At 40.0% G+C, this 20,373-nt stretch overlaps 1 protein-coding gene, 1 long non-coding RNA gene and 1 pseudogene across 12 annotated transcripts in view; 2 read left to right on the top strand and 1 right to left on the bottom strand.

The window, feature by feature from the left end:
* LOC144289806 (uncharacterized) overlaps nucleotides 1-20,373 on the bottom strand; it is a 128,883-nt gene that overhangs the window by 18,187 nt on the left and 90,323 nt on the right. For 7 of the 10 annotated variants that reach the window (XR_013357779.1, XR_013357778.1, XR_013357771.1 and 4 more), the window contains 2 exons: nucleotides 14,136-14,208; nucleotides 12,236-12,657 (listed from right to left, as the gene is read on the bottom strand). This is a non-coding gene — a long non-coding RNA (uncharacterized LOC144289806). Of the gene's footprint in view, nucleotides 1-12,235; nucleotides 12,658-14,135; nucleotides 14,209-20,373 lie in introns of those variants that run through there. The other 3 variants (XR_013357774.1, XR_013357776.1, XR_013357781.1) reach the window with 2 other exon arrangements.
* The window catches only part of SYNPR (synaptoporin), a 291,170-nt gene that overhangs the window by 254,180 nt on the left and 16,617 nt on the right, over nucleotides 1-20,373 (top strand). The gene's annotated exons all lie outside the window — the stretch shown is intronic.
* LOC144291282 (U4 spliceosomal RNA) lies at nucleotides 10,126-10,190 on the top strand (annotated as a pseudogene).

Raw genomic sequence — 20,373 nt, 5'->3', positions numbered from 1 at the left:
AGAGAGAGAGAGGCAGAGACACAGGCAGAGGAAGCAGTAGGCTCCATGCAGGGAGCCCAGTTTGGGACTCCATCCCCGGACTCCAGGATCATGCTCTGGGCTGAAGGCAGGCGCTAAACTGCTAAGCCACCCAGGCTGCCCTGAAACCTGTAACTTTGAATGTGCCTCCATGAGGTTCTGAAATGTCTAAGAAACATTTAATCAATTCATATGCTGTCTCAAGAAAAAAACAACTAAGGGGCACCTGGGCGGCCCAGTCACTTAAGTGTCTGACTCTTGATTTCAGCGCAGGACATGATCTCAGGGTCATGAGATCCAGCACCATGTCTGGCTCCACACTCAACTGAGAGTCTGCTTGAGATTCCCTCTCTTCCTCTGCCCTTCCCTCTGCTCACAATCTCTAAATTAAATAAATAAATAAATAAATAAATAAATGAAATCTTTTTTAAAAAAAAGAAATAAACAACTAAGCCTTAATTTTAATGAGTTTTATCTGTGGCTAAATTGACTAGGCATACCTATAGGCAGAAAAATATGTTGATATTTACAACCTAGGAATTACAAGACCAAAAACAATGAAATTATTACAGTGGAAAAATAACTTAGGAAAATGGCAGTGGAGGCTAGAGAAAAGCAGACTAAAATGTCTGGCATTTTACCACGGTGCTTACTGCCACCCCAGTTTTACTTGGATATAGGAAAATGAAAATCCAAGAATATCTATCAGCTTCTTAAGCACCCACTCTGTGCAAGGCATACAAGGACTGCAGTAGCATGAAATACACAAGTCCTCACCATAGGACAAGACAAAGACACATCAGGATAAAAGCACTTATAAAAATAAATATGCTTTATTATTACCAGTAATCGAGACGTCTCATAGGAATCAACAAGAAAGAGCACATGCTATTCACTTGGGTGGTCAGAGAAGGTTTATGAAATCCATGAGACTTGGCAAAGAACAGAAACTAGCTGGAAGGAAGGGAAGATGTTTTGACTGGGTAAATGGCTTAAGCAAGAAGGATGTAGGTAAGTGTGGGGAATAATATAGTGGACATTTTTGACTTGCTAGTCAAAGAGTTTCACAAAAATTTCACAAACTGAAATTTGTGAATTTCTCTTTGTACTTGCTGGTTTGATTTGGGTTTCTGATACTTCTCAAATGAAGTGACTTTGACCTATATATAATGTGTAACTTTTCTTTAAAAAAAAAGCTATAAGAACTGATACATTGAAAGTAATTATAAGGTTTAAATTACAAATAGCTAAGCATATGGTAGATGCCTAATGATATTTATTCATAGGACCAGGAAAGAATAAAGTGGAATAACTCTGGTAGTACTTTTATATGCATTATTATAAAGAACTCTAGTTGTTTCTATTTGTATGGCTACATAATATTTCATTATATAGGGGTAACTAGTGAATTATTTATCCTATCTCTTGTTATCAGACTTTGAATTTTCTCTCTCGCGAGCAATGCTATGATAATTAGCCATGCACTGCAATCTTAACACATATTTTAAATCATTTCTTCAAGATAAAAGCCCTAAAATTTTCTTCCTAACTTTTAAAGTAGAAATTTCTTTAAATCTGTATAAAGCATATCCTTAGCAAATTTCTTCTTTTCTGAGTGAAAATTTGGCTTCCAACTTTTGACTCTACCCTAGATCTTGCAATATTATTACTGTTGGAGAAAAGATCTCCCAAAAGGATCAGCAGAGAATTTTTCTTTCCAGAGAGGAAAACAATAACACAACTTGTCCTAAGGATGCTGCCACTAGCACATATGCTTTGAAACTTGAGATACTAAGGGGACATCAAAATTCAATTCAAGCCATATTTAAGTAGGCAGAAGTGCAGGCTTTAATTACCAAGGAGAAATCCCCAAGACGGGCATTAATCTGCATGGCAGTGTGAGCTTAGTCCCATCACTGTGCTCTCTATACTCGTCCTTTGGCAGTATCCTTTCTCACTGGGGCTCAGTAAGTGAAGTTCAAGATCATTAATTGTTCCTCAGGCCACAAACAGAAGTAAACAAGAATACAGAAATTCCATGTGATAGGTTTTTAAAATAACGGAATGGCTTATAAGTTTCATCCTGGGGTTTCTCCAATGGCTGAAGTTCTCTTGGTGACAAGCCAGCAGCTGGTTGGGGAGCAGCAAGATTGGGAAGAGTCTTTGTCCAGTACTGTCTGCTGCCATCACCTCCTGAAGCCTCTGCATAAATCTGGTGGCTTTTTTCAAACCCCCATTTAAACTATTTCCCACAACTTGCCTTGTCTTGGTTTTTCCCACGTGCTCTGTAAATTGTTGACTTAGGATTGAAAAAAACCAAGACCAAACTACGTGGGATTACTATCCCTGTGTAGAAGCCACACCTGTGCAGGCACCCATTCTATAAACAAACCCTCATGCCTTAAAGATTGGCACAGTTATGAGGAATGGGCTAGGTATGGGGCTGTGGGAAGGAGAGAATGTATTCATATTGGTTATATGTACTAAGACTTTTTAAAAAAGATTTATTTATTTATTAGAGAGAGAGAGAGGAAGCATGGGGGTGCACAAGTGGGGGGAGGGGCAGAGGGAGAGAATCTTCAAGCAGACTCCCTGCTGAGCACAGAGCCCAATGTGGGGCTCAATCCCATGACCCATGAGATTGTGACTGAGCTGAAAATCAAGAGTCCAATGCTCAACCTACTGAGCCACTCAGGCTCCTGTGTGGAGACTCTTAACAAAGGGGTCTCCTCCCTTCTGTCTTCCATTCTTCTAGCCATCACTTCAAAGGTCTCTGGCTTATGAAAATAAAGATGCACTCCCCACTCCAGCATTCAAGGCGGCTGTCCAAAACTATGACCCTTCCCCTATTCTTCAGAGCCATCTCCTTCCGTCTCCTACAATCCCTTGTTTTAGCTAAAGTGGAGTCCTTACCAATTCCCTAAACTTGCTGTGTATATAACTATTTCTGCATAGCTACTGCATCTCTACCTGCCACTAGGAATGTTATCCTCACCTCCCCCATCTCAGCCTATCGAAGTTAGACTCATCACCAAAGACCCATTTCCAATACTGTCTGTTCCATGAAATATTCCTTTATATTTCATATCTACCTTCACCTCCCACACTTTCCATATTCCTTCAGATATATGAATTATTCCTCCTCAAACCTCCGTAGCTCTGTGTGAAAAAAAATTGGGGGGAACCCCGGGTGGCTCAGCAGTTTAGCGCCGCCTTCCGCCCAGGCTGATCCTGGAGACCCAGGATTGAGTCTCACATCGGGCTCCCCGCGTGGAGCCTGCTTCTCCCTCTGCCTGTGTCTCTGCCTCTCTCTCTCTTTCTCTCTCTCTCTCTCTCTCTGTCTCTCATGAATAAATAAATAAAATATTTTTTAAAAATTTTTGTATGAAAACCATTACTACCTGTACTTTAGGTAGACATGGTCTTACCTGATTTCCCCACTGAATATTAAATATCTGAAGGGCAAAGACTATTTCTAACACAGCCATAGTTTCCTAAAGTCAGAGTTAAAAGTGAAATTAATGACCTTCTAAGTTGGTCATCAAGAATAGGGTCTGTTATAATTCAGCACACATTAGTTGGGTTCCTCCTATGTGTCAGGAACTGTGGTCAACACTAGCTCCACAAAGCAAATGTCTGTGCCAAGAGAAATATGGGAAGGACTCCCAAAAGCTCCAGTTGGTGTGTGCATGGCTTTTTAACTAGAACTCCAATCGCCACACGTACTTGACTTTCAGTTTAGGCCAATCATACATCTATCTGAGAGTTCCTCATACAACTGAAGGTCCTGGGATAGCAGTGCAAGTGGCACTTTCAGCTGTAGTTCAACTCAAAATCCCTCATTGATTCCTTCTACCTATTGAAACAGATTGCTCTAACAGGCCTTTATTTTCATCAAAATTCCACTTCTAACTATGGGTTGTTTTTTACGGGTTTTTTGGTACATGCTCTTAACTATGTCTTTTGCTACAAGATTATTCAGTCTCTTCTCCTATCTTAGGCATTGTTCTTGCAACAAAGACCCATGCTTGCTGACTTTGAGAAGGCATTATGCTAGGCACAGTCACCTAAGCCTACATCTCTCCATCCTCTTTTGTCCTCTCATTCTACAGTTTATCTCTCCGAAACAGAAATACTTTCTTTCCCCAAAGCTCTTGAATTAGGGAAAGAGGTCAGAAATTAAATGCTATCTCATCACTCTTGTTTAGAAATACAGAATCCCTATTGGTGTGTGAAAGTGGGGAATAGGAACCCACTTTTCACATCTAAAATTGAACAACAGTTAAGTAGAAGTGAAGGGATAGATTTAAATTAGAAAGACTATATTAAATCAACCCAAATCAAAGCCGATTTCACTCTAGGAATTGTATGCGTGAAAAGGTGTAATTATAAAAACTTGATATTCTGCTGCCTTTATGCATATTCACTTTATGAACTTAGACCTCCAGAAGCCTCCTAGGACTGCTTCCCCATTTTTAATAAGTATTCAGAATGAAGCATTTCCTGAAGGAATTAAAGGAGGGAGGAGAGATTTTTTTTTTTTTTCAAGCTTAGCAGCAACATTAAAACAAAGAAGCAGCTCTTCTGCTGAGTTTTGTGTCTGCTTTAAGAGTACTCCGAATAAAATGAATCTTTGGGGAATCAGTAGAGAAATTACGGTTTGGCAGTTAGGGGGACAACGGATCCATCAAGGAGAAAAAAAAATCTCACTATTAATTGCAAATTCTAAATAACATTAGTGGTTCTATGTGCAGTTGCTGGGAATACTTATTTTGAGAAAATAAGAGAGAGTTCCCAGAAGATTAAGTAACTTAAAGCCCAGGGCTACCAGCTGGATCATGTTCCAGTCATTAGGACACCATAATGGTCATCACAAACCATCCCAGAGAGGAGCCAGCTGGGAATTAGCTCAGACTGGCCCATTCGTTCTATGTAGCTGCCAAACTCAGAATGGTACTCTGAGATGTCATCACACTTTAGGGAGCCTAATAAGGTAGAGCGTCAGAGGGGCATGTGGGTGGCTCAGTTGGTTAAGCTTCTGCCTTCTGCTCAGGTCATGATCCCAGGACCCTGGGGTTGGGTCCTGTGTGAGGCTCCTTGCTCAGTAGGGAACCTGCTTCTCCCTCTCACTGCTTCTCATTTTCCCCACCCCGTCCCCCACTCATGCTCCATCTTACTATCTCTCTTTCAAATAAATAAAATCCTAAAAAAAAAAAAAAAAAAAGGTACAGCATCAGAACTGTTGAGGGACTGATTTTTTTTTTACAGTATGTCCTACTTATTTTATTTTATTATTTTTTAATAATAAATTTATTTTTTATTGGTGTTCAATTTGCCAACATACAGAATAACACCCAGTGCTCATCCCGTCAAGAGGCAACAGCCTTTTTGATCTCTTCTTAACCATTATCTCTTTCTTTATTTCACTGGGTGTAGGCTAAGCTTAGTCCAGGGACTGATTTTTTTTATGCCATTTCCTCTACCCCAAAAATAATAATGCTGTGAACTCTTCAGTTCTATGAATTTTTAAGAATGTAAAACTGCAGATGTAACCATGAATGCTGTGAGCAACTTTGAAATCATGACTCCTCTGTCCTCCATCTTACCGATGGAAGCCCAGAGAAGTTGTCACTTGCCTGAAGTCACACAGCCTGTTCTAGAAAGCTCCATCATCACCCAGTTCATCTGGGTCTACTAAGAAAGGCTGACGTGTGAATCAGGTTTATCTTGCCATCCGCCTTCCCATTATTCCATGTCAGTCTGGTTCAGGGCAGAGGCTGTGTGAAAGGCATATGTGGGTTGTGCTGTGAGTTTCTTTTTGTCCTCATTTACATCAAAACAATAGCTGACTTGGGGACAGGATGCCTCCTCTGAAGTTGAGATAGATTTAACTATGTTTTGCAAAGAACATTTACTTCTGAGACGGACCAGGTTTCAGGCTCCCGGGTGGGTACATCAGTTGGTGAAGCCATTAGTTGAATGTCAGGGCTTTTTTTTTCTTTTCCCTCCTAGAATCTGGGCTCTGCTTTCCCTGCTGTGGATGATGAATCTAAAATATTTATGTGGCTTTATAATGACTATTTAGCATTTAAGGCACCTGATATTTGCCAAAGTGCTAGACAATCAGTGTTTATTAACAGGAAAATAACTGCTAGAAAAATCTGTGCTGTGATATTTAGGAAGCAGATTCCTTTGTGGCTACATATGGTATTTCTGGGAACAATGTTGGGGCCAGTGATTCAGAGTAAAATTCATTTGTCAAATTCAGCCTAAGACCTCATACTTAAATTTCCCTCTAGTTTACTATAGACTTTGTTCCAATGATCCTGAAGAATAGCATAATACTATGTATTTTATTCACTAATCAAGTACTTATTGAACATCAACTTGATGGTAAGGATGAAGAATTAATATGATTCTGTCCAAGTCTGGGTTAGGTGCTCCTCCCTTGATGCCTTGGGTCTAGACTTAATGAAAGCTTCTCAACGCTGGGATGGGAGCCAGGGCAGGGGTGAAATCTGGCAATGTCTGGACACATTTCTGGTTGTCACTACTGGAGGGGGTGTTACTGGCATGTAGTGGTAGAGACCTAGGATGGAGCACACAGGATGCCCCAGCACAATGAAGAATTATCTGGCCTAAAAATGTCAATAGTGCCAAGGTGGAGGAACCCTGTTGCAAGCTCTCTTACTCAGGCATATAATTGTTTGGGTACATCTCAGCCTCCCCGCTTAAGATCTTTGAGTGCAGAGATCGTGTCTTATTTCTCATCACATCCCAGCACCTAACACATATAATACAAAACTTAGGACATGCTGTTGAATGAATTCATGAAGACGGTATCCTATCCCTCTGGGAGCTCAACTCCATGATCTCTGGAATGGAGGTAGGTAAACAGGCAGTCTAGGGATAAAATGTGTCTGTCCTGAAAATACAATCAGATAAGAGCTATTTTCTGTGACCTTCTAATTTATCATCCAAACAGATATACTTCTGAAACGAATGTGAGCACTTTCAAGTCATTAAGGCAGGCATACGGGTGAAACCCTGCCACTGGCCTATCCTATACAAAACAGGCACACTTACAGCCCACATGTTACTGAGCAGCCACCATGAAGCAGGTGCCAGTTCTTTCTGGAATCCACTACCACACATGAGCTAAGTATTAGGTATATAAAGGATTTCATAGGGAGTTGGAAAGTTTATATTGCATGTTACAGTATAAAATGTTAATAGAAATAAGTAAGTAAAACTCTGTTAGAGGCTTGCTCTTCATTCCTAGACTCCATATCATGCCCACCCTCTGCCAAATGCTGTGAGGCCAACAGCTTCTTCCTCTGCTTCTTAAACCTTCCCCCACCGGCCTCTCCAGCTTTCTAAATTGTCCTTCTCCCATGATTCCCCTGCTGCTCCCCCCTTTTTTTAATCACAAAGGTGTAGCACTGTCCCAACTTCTATCTCTGCACCCACTAGCCTTGCCTTGCTCAGTCTCCAAGCAGTCCTCCCTGCCCAGGAATTAGTTAGAGATCATAAATACAATAACCTTTCCCAGATATGGTTCCCCTGGCTCCGAGCTCTGGGTGAGGTCTCTGTCATGCTGTGGCTACAGACAGCAGGGCTAGGCTAACCTCCCTGGGACTGTAGGGAAACGCTTTACAGAAGAAATATTATTCAGACTGTTGTCAGTTTATTCAAAGGAATTTTAATCATTAAACCCCTGAAAACATGAGAAAAAAGTCTGGACTTCAGGTTTCTTGGTAAGTGGAATTACTTCCAGCTGCCAGCATACTTTGTTGGGGAGAGGGAGAGGTCAGGAAGATCTTATGTAGAAACTTGCTCAAGAGTGAAGTAAATAACAGGTGTAAGTTTGTGACTTCTCCAGGCCTAGGCTTTGGAAGAGAGTTAACTTCTTATTTGTACTAAATTCTATTTCAGAGTTTGTTTATGATCTTTAATTTAATTACAGTGAAAATAAATATCTATTTCATTTTAATTCAGTGTCATGCTTTTGTCATGACCTAATATTAAGCACAATAAAGAGACTGTCTTTAACGTTAGGTAAAATAACATCCTTCATTCTGTCGTTCCACCTGATATACAACCACAGCAGAGAAATCCCCAACTGAAACTCTCATGTGCTGTGTCTTCCTAAACTAGATTACGAAAATTCTCCTCGCCACAAGATCAACAGCATCCATCATCCTTATATAGATTTAGAGGTTTCACTACTTGATATGGGAGTTTGATATCAAGTGGACCTTTCAGAATAAAATGTTACTGGTATTTGATATTCTCCATTCCAGCTGGCTTTCTTCGAGTACACGAAACAAACACCAGATGGTAATTTGTATAAGGATAAGGGAACTGGTGCTAATTTTAGAAAGTTCTTGGCCATTTCCCTCACCCAAAGTTAGGAAGGGAATTCTCAGTTGAAATGACTTTCCAAGTTTCAAGAAGCAGCTGTCTGATTTTCTTAAAACTGTGCCATCATTCTGCTTAACAGTATGCCAGGCCAGACCACAGTATTCCATGCACAGAAAAATCTGCTCTCTAAATCTTTTTTTCCGGTCACTGGTAAACACACACCAACCAGGACAAAGGTGAGCCTCAGAAACCCTCTACCCATTGGCCCATTGACACTCCATTTACTCATTCACTCTACCCCTAACCACTCCCATGTTAGGTAATCAAACTGGTTGAACCAGTTTTTAATCTCTGCTCTAAACTGTCAGGTGGCAATCTCACCAAAAAGGCTTACTGGTGAGAGCTAAATGAAAGGTGTACTGATGCAGAGACTGGGCAAAGCCAGGCCTGTTGGCAATATGTGAGACAGATGGCTCTGCAAGTATGATTCTCACACTCGGTTGTAAGGTAAACTGTGAACCAGGGAGCAACAGGTGGCTGGTAAAGGCAATGCTTAAACGCTGTCTGCATGTTTACATTTAGCTCTTAGAGACTGAAATCATACTAATTGAATTCAACAAACAGTTACTGAGAAGTCATTATGTGCAACACACTGTGCTAAACTCTGAGGTCCAGAGAGGCTGAATTTCAGAGTCCTGGCTTTAGAGCTATTTGCTTCGCCCTGCCAAGAAGGAAGAACAAATTGTTATATAAGAAGAAAGGAAGAACAAGGGATTTATTCCAACCACAGAAACAGAATTTTTTTTTTTTCCCCCTGAGGAGCAGAAGTTCTAATGTGAAAACAAAGGTTCAGTTTCTATGGCCAAATATGGTAGGAAGCTTCTTCCATTAGGAGGCAAGCAGAATGAGGAACAGAACACTGAAGAGGGCAGAGGGAGTGTGCTTTTGTGTGTGTGAGGCTGTGTATGGACACGTGTGAGTGAAGGTGTGTGATTATGCATGTGGGTGTGAGTGAGGATACATATGAGTATGGGCATATGTGAGTAGGATATGTATGGTAAGGTGCATGAGTGTGAGTGTGCATGTGTGAGGGTGAGAGTATTTAACGCTTAGAGATTTAGTAGAAGATGAGGCTATTAAAGGTAGAATAACCCTAATTGTGGAGCATAGATTTATATTCTATAAAAGATCTCTGACCTCTCCTCCTTCAAAAAAAAAAAAAGTTCCCAAGGCAGGATGAATTCTAAGACACTTATTTACACAATTGGAAGTTTTCTGTTAGAGAAGGACATTAACAGGGGTGCCTGGGTGACTCAGTCGGTGAAGCATCTGACTCTTGATTTGAGCTCAGGTCATGATCTCAGAATTTGTGAGATCAAGCCCCACATCAGGCTCCACGTTGGGTGTAGAGCCTGCTTAAGTCTCTCTCTCTCTCCCCCTCTACCCTCCCTTTCTAAAAAAAACCTTTTTTTTTTTTTTTAAAGAAAGATATTAGCAAACTTGTGTTTTTAAAAACTTGTGTTAACAAATAATATACTGGCAATAGAGATGGGGGGGCTGATTAGCAGACAATTGCAATAGTCTTCAGAGGAAGCAGTAAGAGTCTAATCATAACTTCAACTCTTTCTTGAGCATTAACTATGTGCCAGGCATGAAAACAAGGGCTTTGCATGCATGTTTTCATTTAAAGTTCACAGAAAACGTAGGAGGTAAGAATTTTCATTCCCATTTCAAGTGAGACCCAGCTTTGCACAATGGCAGTATCGTAGCCAATGAGGTTTATCCAAGGCACGATTACTGCTAATCTAGTGAGACCCAAGGTAGGTAACATGGCTGATGAATGGCTAAGCTAGAATTGCATCCAGATCTGTCCAGTCCAGGGCCTGGCCTGGCAAACACCACCTTACACTACCCCCAAAGAAAGGAAGGGGGAGGGAGGAGGAGCTTAAGGAGGCTACCAGTATAACATCAGATTTTTGTCTTTAGTAAAGCTGATAGCTGCAGAAGAAAGAATAGGTTTAGGAGGAGACAGAGATGGAGTTCCTTTTCAAACAGGTTAAACTGAGGAGTGTAGGGCATCCATTTGTGGATTGTAGCAAGGAGATGGGGTACAGATCTGAAATTCAAAGATCATGAGAATGTGGAAACAGGGAGCGCAAGGAAAAGATATGACCTTCAAAACTCGCATATTTTAGGAATAAATAAAGAAAGGGCTCTCAAAGAGAACCTCAGAACTTAAGGTAGCAGTGCTGACCATGAGAAGGTCTCCCATCTAAAGGATTTTGAAATGAACAAAGGAGAGATTTTCTTTAACCACCCCTAGACGAAGAGAAGATTTAGAAATATAGTGGTACTTCTTATCATGAGTATAATTTTAGTGGTGGACACAAAACCCACACATACATCTTGATGAAATAACCATCCAAAGTCTGGCCCACGTGCACCCCAGAACTTCCTGAGAATCATAAAGTTGGTCCCCTGATAAAGGGAACTACTGTCCTCCCAGCCAGAAATGTGTTTTCTGCGACACTTTCTCTCCACTTCTAAATCACATCCCTCACTAAGGGCATCAAGTTTATTTCCTTATATCTCTTGCTTGAATCTACTGCCACTTCCCCAAGCCAGTCTCTGTTGTCATCTCTTATCGAAAGCATGACCATGGTCTCCTACTCCTCCCCACATCCTTCCTCCAAATCCAATTTCCCTGGAGCAATAAATGTTGTACATTTGTTATCCCATCCTATAGAGAGTCTCTAACCTAAAAAGTATAAAACCACATTTGAGTCATTTCAAGAAAATTAATTAAAGCCTTCATTTCTCTAAATTGATGATCCCACCAGGCTCTCTCCAGTCTCAGAACCCTTCTCCCTCTGCCTGGAAGGTTCTTCCCACATATCCACCCGGCTGGTTGCCTTATTTTCCTCAGGTCTTTACTCAAAACCTACCTTCTTAATAAGATCTTCCTGGCCGCCCTCCCACTTCCTCATCATATCAGTTCCTACCCTTCTTTCCTGCATTATTTTTCCTCCATAATGCTTAACTACTACCCAAACTACTATGTACATGAGTTATTTACCTTGTTCATTGTTTCTCCACCTTACAGTACATTGTGCAAGGATTTTTGTCTGCTTTTGTCAACTACTATATTCCTGGTATCTAAAAGGATACTTGACATGGTGGAAAATGAATGATCAGTGATGTTAACTGATTTTTTGTTTGTTTGTTTCTTTTGGTGTTTTTTATTGTCCTAGATGATCTGGTGAATTTTCCTAGTTCTCCTCTAAGTGCATACGTAATTTCAAATTGTTTTTGAGATGGGCTCCTCATATCTAGCTACAAAAATAAACAAACAAACAGTAAACTTGTTATCTGTCATTTTAAGGAAGAACGCTCTGGTAATTCTCCTTACTTTTGAATGCCAAGCATGACAGGGGGTGGCATGGGGGTGGAGGACTGTTCCATTTAAAAATTATTAAAAATGAATTATGAATTTTCATTTGAAAGGTCTTCCTATTCCTGCTTATAAATAGCTATTTGATGACTCAGTTGAGGTAGGAGCTCTCTAATGGCTAAAGTGAAATTAGTCTTCACATCCATTTTGTATTTAGAAACAAAGAACTTGGTGAATATCAGAAAAAGAAGACTTTTCTATTTTATTATTTTTTTATGAGCAAAGTTCATCAAAACCTCTTTAGAATAAAACTCACAGTTTTGAGCAAGTCCCACCTGTCTTGCAGAAAATATATATGTATTGATGATATTCAGGTGATTTAGCAAACACAATAGTTTCTGTGGGAAGGACTGTATTTCTTTCCCAAATTCATAGAATTAAGTGCTCCAGAGCAACTAAAAATATGACTCAGAAAAATACTTTATTAACTCAGATCCTAAGTAAGGATGTGGGGAGGGAAATGGCAGTGTGTAGATCTCAGATTAAGGGGAAAGGAAATAGCCACAAAAACCAGGCACACAATGTAATACAAGGGCCTTCAAAGGTAGCTGGTAGTTAGCTGGGCAACTGCTGCTTTGCCTCCAAAATGTTGAAGCATACACCTAATGCAAATGCCAGCCTTTTAAACGGTCAAAACTATTTGGATTTAGTTACCACTCCGCAGTCTCTGGTCCTAAAAAGCCAGTGGGATTGTGCTCATTCTCATCAAGAAGATTGTCATCCAGCACATATAGTCTCACTTCCAGAAAGGCTTTACTTCTGCCATCAGTGATCTGCTTTGGAAAGTCATTCTTGACACGTAAGTCTCCTTGTGTCTAGTATATCTGGAGGCAATAATTTCAACAATTAATGTTTATTGAGTATTTGCCATACGTCAGATATGCATTGAGTATTTCATATGTTATATCTCATTTAATCCCCACAAAAGTTCTGTAAGATAGGTATTATCCCCCATTTTAGAGATGGGGGAACCAAGGCCAAGAGGGTTTAAGGATCTTGGCTAATGTCACATAATGAGTGAGCACTGAAGAATCCAGAACTGACTTTAGCACTGTAGCAGTTAACCACTGTGCTCAACTGTCCTTCTAAAGAATGACAAACAGAGAGTTGGGGAAGTGATAGGGAAGCGATCTCCAAGAAGCTTGTTTCTACCACCGCTCTGAGTATGGTCAGAAAGCTATGTACTAATCCAGAAAAAAGACTCAGGCAGTCTCTAGTAAAACTGACTCTTCATAAATTGCTTCAAAGGAACACTAGGTTGGGAACCATTCGTTTGAACCTTTTGGGCAAGATGAGGGTGTGGGAGTTGTCACTAAAACAAAACCAACAGAAAGACCTCATGGCCATTCCAAGCTAGCAACATAGCAGAGTCCACTGTAGGTGCTTATAGCATATGATCATTCAATATATGTGTTTATCAAAAAAAAAAAAGAAAGAAAGAAAGAAAGAAAGAAAGAAAGAAAGAAAGAAAGAAAAAGAAGAAGGAAAAAACCAACAACACATACATACATGTATAAGAAAGATGTAGTGAAAAAGAAAAATACATTTCCAACCTGCAGGCTGTCTACTGCCATCCCATCAAAAAGCATCAGGAGAGGTGGGAAGGTGGCTCAGCGATTTAGCGCCACCTTCAGCCCAGGGCGTGATCCTGGAGACCCGGGATCGAGTCCCATGTCAGGCTCCCTGCATGGAGCCTGTTTCTCCCTCTGCCTGTGTCTCTGCCTCTCTCTCTGTGTGTGTCTTATGAATAAATAAATAAAAATCTTTATTAAAAAAAAAGCATCAGGAGGACAGAATGTTCTATCTCGGCTCCCTCAGAGTTCTCGCAGTGAGAGCATCTCCCTGAACGGAAGTAACCCCAATGTTGAAAGACACGTGTTTTTCATGTGTGTCTCCTAAACACAAGCCCACAATCTCACGCACAGACAAAAGTAAGAACACTGCGCACTCTGGGAGATTGAAAGGTTTATCAAAGATTATTTCAATTCTTGGGGATTTTCTCATTACAGAATGGTTTTAGACCCCATCCCCACCTGTTATGAATCAAGTCTCATATTTCCAACACATTTTAAAAGGTAATTGTGATTGCAAGTGTAAATTTCTTTTTAACTTAAGCCACACACAATTACCTTCACAGGTACCATAATTTGGCTTTCACATTCTCTCAAAATCATCAAAATAAAGTACTTGCATAATGTTTATTTCCCAGGTGTTTTCCAGTAGGCTAGATACCGTTTGCTGCAGTGCGTAAACAGAATGAGGGTGGTTCTCAAAAAATGGAACCGGGATATTGCATACTTACTTCCAGAGCTTTCTTTGTGCTCTTTAAAAATGTTTTCTGTTTGGCTTCATTTTTGTAATAGTGAAAATGATTTCTGAAAAAGAAGGAATAATATTATGAGCCGCACTAAACAGGGGCAGCTCTGCAAACTGATAAGAGGTTATTACATCTTCAGCTAATTTTTGCAAATTTGTATGGAATCAAGGTCCTCTTGGTGACTAAGAATATCTTATATGGGACCTTTTCTTTTATAATAACTAGTTTCTTCCTCTCATCAACATGATGTAATATGGCATATAATGAGATCTCATTACAACATTTTAATATACCACAGGTCAAATGGTGCCCAAATAGGCTAACTTCTCCAGACCAGATTCTAATAATATGCATTTTAACTAAGTGCATATTATTGGACTTTTGTCTGATAATGTTAGTCCTAATCCCCTGAAACTAGTTCCACAGGTTTCATTAAGCAGCTAGTTGAAGAAGAAGAAGGAGGAGAAAGAGAAGGAAAAGAAGAAAGGAAAGAGAAAACAGCATAGTTGTGTTTCTTCTTTATTTGTAGAAGAGATTTTTACTCTGCTATGTCTATTATAAATAACACTGAAATAGGTGCTGCAGCAATTATAAAAATATATTTGACACTGCTTCAGTGAGGCATAGTCTTAGTGAAGCATTAATGACTGGAGGTCCAGGCTCTGGAGTCAAACCGTGTTTGTGTCCTGGTTTCACCACTTGCTAGCTGGGTGACCTTGGGCAATTTATTTAACCTCTCTGTACCTCTGTAGCCTCACTTGTTAATTGATGGTAATAATAGTGCTGACCTTATCACTAAGAATTAAATGAAGTTAACACTTAGTGCAGTGCCTGGTATATAGAAATTACTCAACAAATACTAGAAGAGAGAAAGTTAAGAAGAGAGCTACCTTAAAATTGAACTGGGAAGGGATCCCTGGGTGGCTCAGTGGTTTAGCACTTGCCTTCCGCCCAGGGCTTAATCCCGGGGTCTCGGGATCGAGTCCCACATTGGGCTCCCTGCTCCCTGCATGGAGCCTGATTCTCCCTCTGCCTGTGTCTCTGCCTCTCTCTCTCTCTCTCTCTCTCTCTCTCTGTGTGTGTGTGTCTCTCATGAATAAGTAAAATATATTTTAAAAATTGAACTGGGAAAATGAGACCCACCTCCATGAAACTGAGGCCAAATGGCAACGTATGCAAAACGGTATGAGAAAGCTCATTGAGAGTACGGCCGTGGAGGGCAGTGGAGCCAGAGCACATTGGGAAGTTTTTATGCAGGAATTTTCTTCATAGTCTAGGACCTTGTATCTCACAGTTTGTTCATGGACCAGAAGCCCTGGCATCACTTAGAAGTATGTTAGAAATGCAGACTCAGGCTCAGTCGGTGACTCAGTCAAGTAAGCACCTGACTCTTGCTTTTGGCTCAGATCATGATCTCAGGGTCGTGGGATTAAGCCCATTTCAGGCTCCACACTCAGCATGGAGTCTGCTGGCGGTTCTCTCTCCCTCCTTCTCCCTCTGTCCCTCCCCCCTAAAATAAATAAATAAATCAAAAAGAAGAGAAAGAAAGAAAGAAAGAAAGAAAGAAAGAAAGAAAGAAAGAAAGAAAGAAAGAAGAAAGAAAGAAAGAAAGAAAGAAAGAAAGAAAGAAAGAAGAAAGAAGAAAAGAAAGAAAGAAAGAAAGAAGAAAGAAAGAAAGAAAAGTAAGAAAGAAAGAAAGAAAGAAAGAAAGAAAGAAAGAAAGAAAGAAAGAAAGAAATGCAGACTCTCAAACCTACTCCAGATCTACTGAGTGAGAATCTGCACAAAATCCTAGGAGATTCGTGGCACAGGACGTTAAGAAACCCCGCCCTAGAACACATCTCCCACCTCAAAGCTTTCGGGCCTGTCATTATTTCTTATCACACACATCAATGCTTATAAAAGAATAACACTGGGGAGAGGGAAACTCTACTCCCAAACACTCCCACTGTAAAAAAACTGTGAATGTTAAATTCTAACAGTTACATGTTGGAAATATGATAGAATTGACAAAAATAAGTGGAATCAGCTAAATAAAGCATGAAACATAAGTTATGATTCAATTAATATTTATGCCTAGACAGGGTAAAAATCACAAATATTTATTCATCCAGACTGAAAATGAAAACCAAGAAAACATATGAAGATTCTCTTTGGGAGGATTTGGGCAGGAGTCCCTGGTACCTTCAGAATTACAAAAACATGTATTCCCCTAGAATGTAGACATTTCACTTCCATAGTCGCCCTGCCCATCCTCCTCACACACACACCAGTCATGCAGTGTTTCAATGACTTACACTGTATATACAGCATACATTGCAGACAGACACTCACACACGCGACTTGTCACACTTCGACACTGCTTCATATCTGCTTTCTTTCTGTCCATAGGCCTCTGCTCAAATCTTGCCTACCAGAGAAAAGGAATCTTTAATCTAGAATAAATCTATGGGAAATGAGTTAAGAACAAAAGGGGAGAGTCAACGGTGAAAAGAGTAATATCTATCATTTGTCAGGTGCCTTGTTGTACAAGACACTGTCCCATAGATTATCCTTTTGTGTTTTTTCATTCCTCCAATAACTCTCTAGAACAGGCTGTTAATTCTCTACTATTTCAATTGAGGGAATAAAGGCCTATCAGGTCAAATTATCAAAAGCTATTCTGTGAAGGAGGACCTGGGTGGCTAAGTTGGTTAAGCATCTGACTAATAATGATTTGGGCTCAGGTCATGATCTCAGGGTCATGAGATTGAGCCCCGAATTGGGCTCTGTATTGGGCATGGAGCCTGCTTAAGATTCTCTCTCCCTCTCCTTCTGCCCCTCCCTGCCCTCCTCTGAAAAGGGGGGGGAAACCATCTATGCATCTGAGAAGCAGCATAACTGAGACTCGAACCCCTAAACTGAGACAGAGTAAAGCCAAAGCCTATGAATCCAGTAGCCATCTTTCTGAGGAATGGCTTCTACTTTGTAATTCAAATGTAATATTTTCCCTCACTTTCACTTGGTATGATGAGTGGCGAAGTGGCAAAGGAATTTTCCAAAGTCAGAGTAAATTTAAGCTGTGGATGGTGCAGGATAATTTCCTTCTTGGTATTTTAGAAGTTCTTCATTTTAACCATCTGTTGCGAGCTGACAGATGGGTTGATATGTGACAGAATAATGGGTCTTCAATTCTAGGAAGGCATAAGGAATGCTTAAAAAAATAGCAGCTCTTTTCATGAACCTAGCTATGCTAACACTTGCTCACTTGCAAAAAAAAAAAAAAAATTGGTGGGAGGGAAGTGTGAAATATAATCATAATCATTCCCCTAAACAGAAAGTTTCTCGCAATTGCCAAAGGTCAAATCCAGTAAAATATGCCTATTCTAAAATTATGCTAACGTTTCTAAATCCAGTCATGTGTAAAAGGGCATATGGGAGGGAAGGGATAATATATATAAGTAAAATAATAAAAACTCCAAAAACCCTTCTTCCAGCTATTTAATTTTCTTTTTTATAGGCAGCCAGTGTCATGAATTTCTTATATCTTTGAGATAACTTAGGAGACATGCAGATTTTGGAAATCCAGATGATTTCCAAGTGACAATGCCAAATGTGAGCTCTCTGTCCTTTCTTCTCCCATGCAGTGGATATATCTGAGATGTCGTATGTACAGCAGACATTTGGCTAGGCATTAGGGACACAGGTGGTTAAGTCCCCAAGGAACCTACAATCCAGTGAATGAAACCATGTGAAAATAATTTAAATAACACATACTATATAGTTTCTGAGAACGTAACGATGATCAAGGCATTCACTGATCATAGCAGTGGTTCATTCTCCAGGCAGAAGTTCCTCAAGTGGCCTTCCAGGTCTTAACACGATGATTCCAGTTCTTTTCCAATCATGTAGAGCAACCAGATGAAATATTCACGCATTCACATCTGGTTGTTGCCAAAACCCCTCAATGATGCCAAATAGGTTTGAAGCTGTACCCACAAAGAACCAGTGGATCAAACTTTAGACTGCATTAGCAAAATTTTAGCCATATGCATTGAACCTCAGCAGAGTGAATCTATTTTCAAAAGAACATCAATATACAGATTGAAAAAAATAAGTCATTACAGCTGAATTCATGGTCCAGTGTCACTGACAAAAAGAGCCCATGTCATTTGAAGATTGTATCATCTTCACCACCATCATCATCCCAACCATTAATGCAACAATTAAAATATTCCAGTCTCAATGCTTCATATTTTAATTTAATTTAATCCTCACAACAATCCTCTGAGGTAGGCTTACATGTTACAGATGTGAACACTGAATCCCAGAGAATTTTAAATCCATGATCAGGTTTGCTTTTATTGCATTATTTCCAGCCATGCATAGCAACTCTTCTAAATCTTATCTGGGAGATATCAGTGCTGTAGAATAGTAAGTTAATAATAGGATTATGTTTTCAAAGGAGTATTTGACAGCCTAGATTTATCTCGACAGTTCCTTCCCACTCTAATATTATGTAATTCTAAAGGAGGAAGATGTGCTTTCTTTCCACTTGCAGGGAAGATGATGGCAAAAAAATACGGAGCAGAGACCAGAGAACAGCTGACTTGGTTCAAAAGGTGGCACCTGAAAGGTCTGCCAGTATTTTCTGAGTCAAAATTTCTCAGAGTAGCTTACTTGACATGATTTCCTATAAAATGCATCCATTTTTAAATATAGGTTGGAGGGGAACCTAAAAATATTTAGACAAATGAAGAAATTACTTTGGATATCTGATATTTTTACTATCCATCCCTCTATTACTTGCCACTGTACCTTTTTCTCTCCGAAAAAGGTAGTTGTGTATCATCTGTTTTTTAAAAAGTGTGTGGTGTTTCTGTGTGTCTGTGGTTCCACGTGTGTGTGTGTGTATGTGTGTGTGTGTGTATGCAACTCCCAAGTTTTATATATAAAAAACTGTGATGGAGTAGGTTTTTTTTTCAAGTTTGTTTATTTAATCTAAGTAATGTCTACCCCCAATGTGGGGCTCAAACTCATAACCTTGAAATCAAAAGTCACATGCTCTTCCGACTGAGCCAGCCAGGCGTGTAGTGAAGTAGTTTTGATCACACAGTGAGAGGACATTCTAGCCCAGCTAGAGTCCAAACCTAACTGCCTTTGACTCCAAGCCTCCCCCCACGTCTCCTGTATGCCACACTTCCTCCAGATGTTTCATCTATACACTGCTTGGCATCTGGCATTTTCCAGATATGTTTACAATGCCCAGATGCTTTATGTCAAGTAGACAAAGCTGGTGGATAATTGACTAAATCTTAGCATTTTTACCTAGCTGATTCAATGGCAGCCCCAAAAATACTTTGGAAATGCTTAAAAAAACCATAAAAATAAAAAATATTGCTAAGATGATCAATAAGTGTCTCCAAATTGCCAGATTCATCCTTGACTCACAATGCAAATGTGATTTGTTTTTCCCTTGAGTTATTTTTAAGACGTCCAAACTGATTTCAACAATTGACTCACCTCTGGTCTAAGACTTGAGCATCTTACTTGTTTTCTGTACTTACTGGTAGATGTGTCAAAACCAGTAACCAATCATTTGGAGATAATGCTGTTTTCTGTATAAGTTAGCAACTCACCTGGAAACAGTTAACAACCCTGTAGCTAGACTTAGGAATTTCTAAGAGCCTGAGGATCCAGAAAGGCAGAAATCCTCTTCTGCCACCACTTAGATGCCTCTTTGGTGATTGTTTGGCTTTCCAAGAGGAAGAGGATTGCAGCTGAGCAAGTGCAGAGAGCCAATAGCCTCAGCAGACATGCAAGCCACCAAAATTCTCAATAATCAAGCACTCTTTCCCTCCTCTTAAGCCTTTAACCAAGCACTCTTTCCATCCTTTTAAGCCTTTCTCTGCTAGCAGAATGACTCAATAAATCTTCCTGGTCTTGACCAATGTCAACGTGCATACTTCTTGGGCATGTAGTATAAGCAGGTAGTAGAAGTTTGGGTTTCTCAGACCAAAACGCCCTCTAGGCACCAATTCATAGACCATCCAGGTAAGTCATTTTGTTATGTCTTTATTATTCCACATGTGTTGAAAACCATCCAAGGGACAAACCTAAAAGGATTCTGAACGCAACCAGATCCATGCAGCTTTCCCTGCTCCCCTAGACTAACTAGTGCTACTCATTTTTTTGTTTGTTTCCAAAACACCAAGTCCTTTTCCTAAAAAGCCATTATCATCAT

The sequence above is a fragment of the Canis aureus genome, chromosome 19 (genome assembly GCF_053574225.1).
Source record: "Canis aureus isolate CA01 chromosome 19, VMU_Caureus_v.1.0, whole genome shotgun sequence".
In the NCBI taxonomy this organism is placed as follows: Eukaryota; Metazoa; Chordata; class Mammalia; order Carnivora; family Canidae; genus Canis; species Canis aureus.
This window is presented reverse-complemented; position numbering and strand designations above follow the sequence as displayed.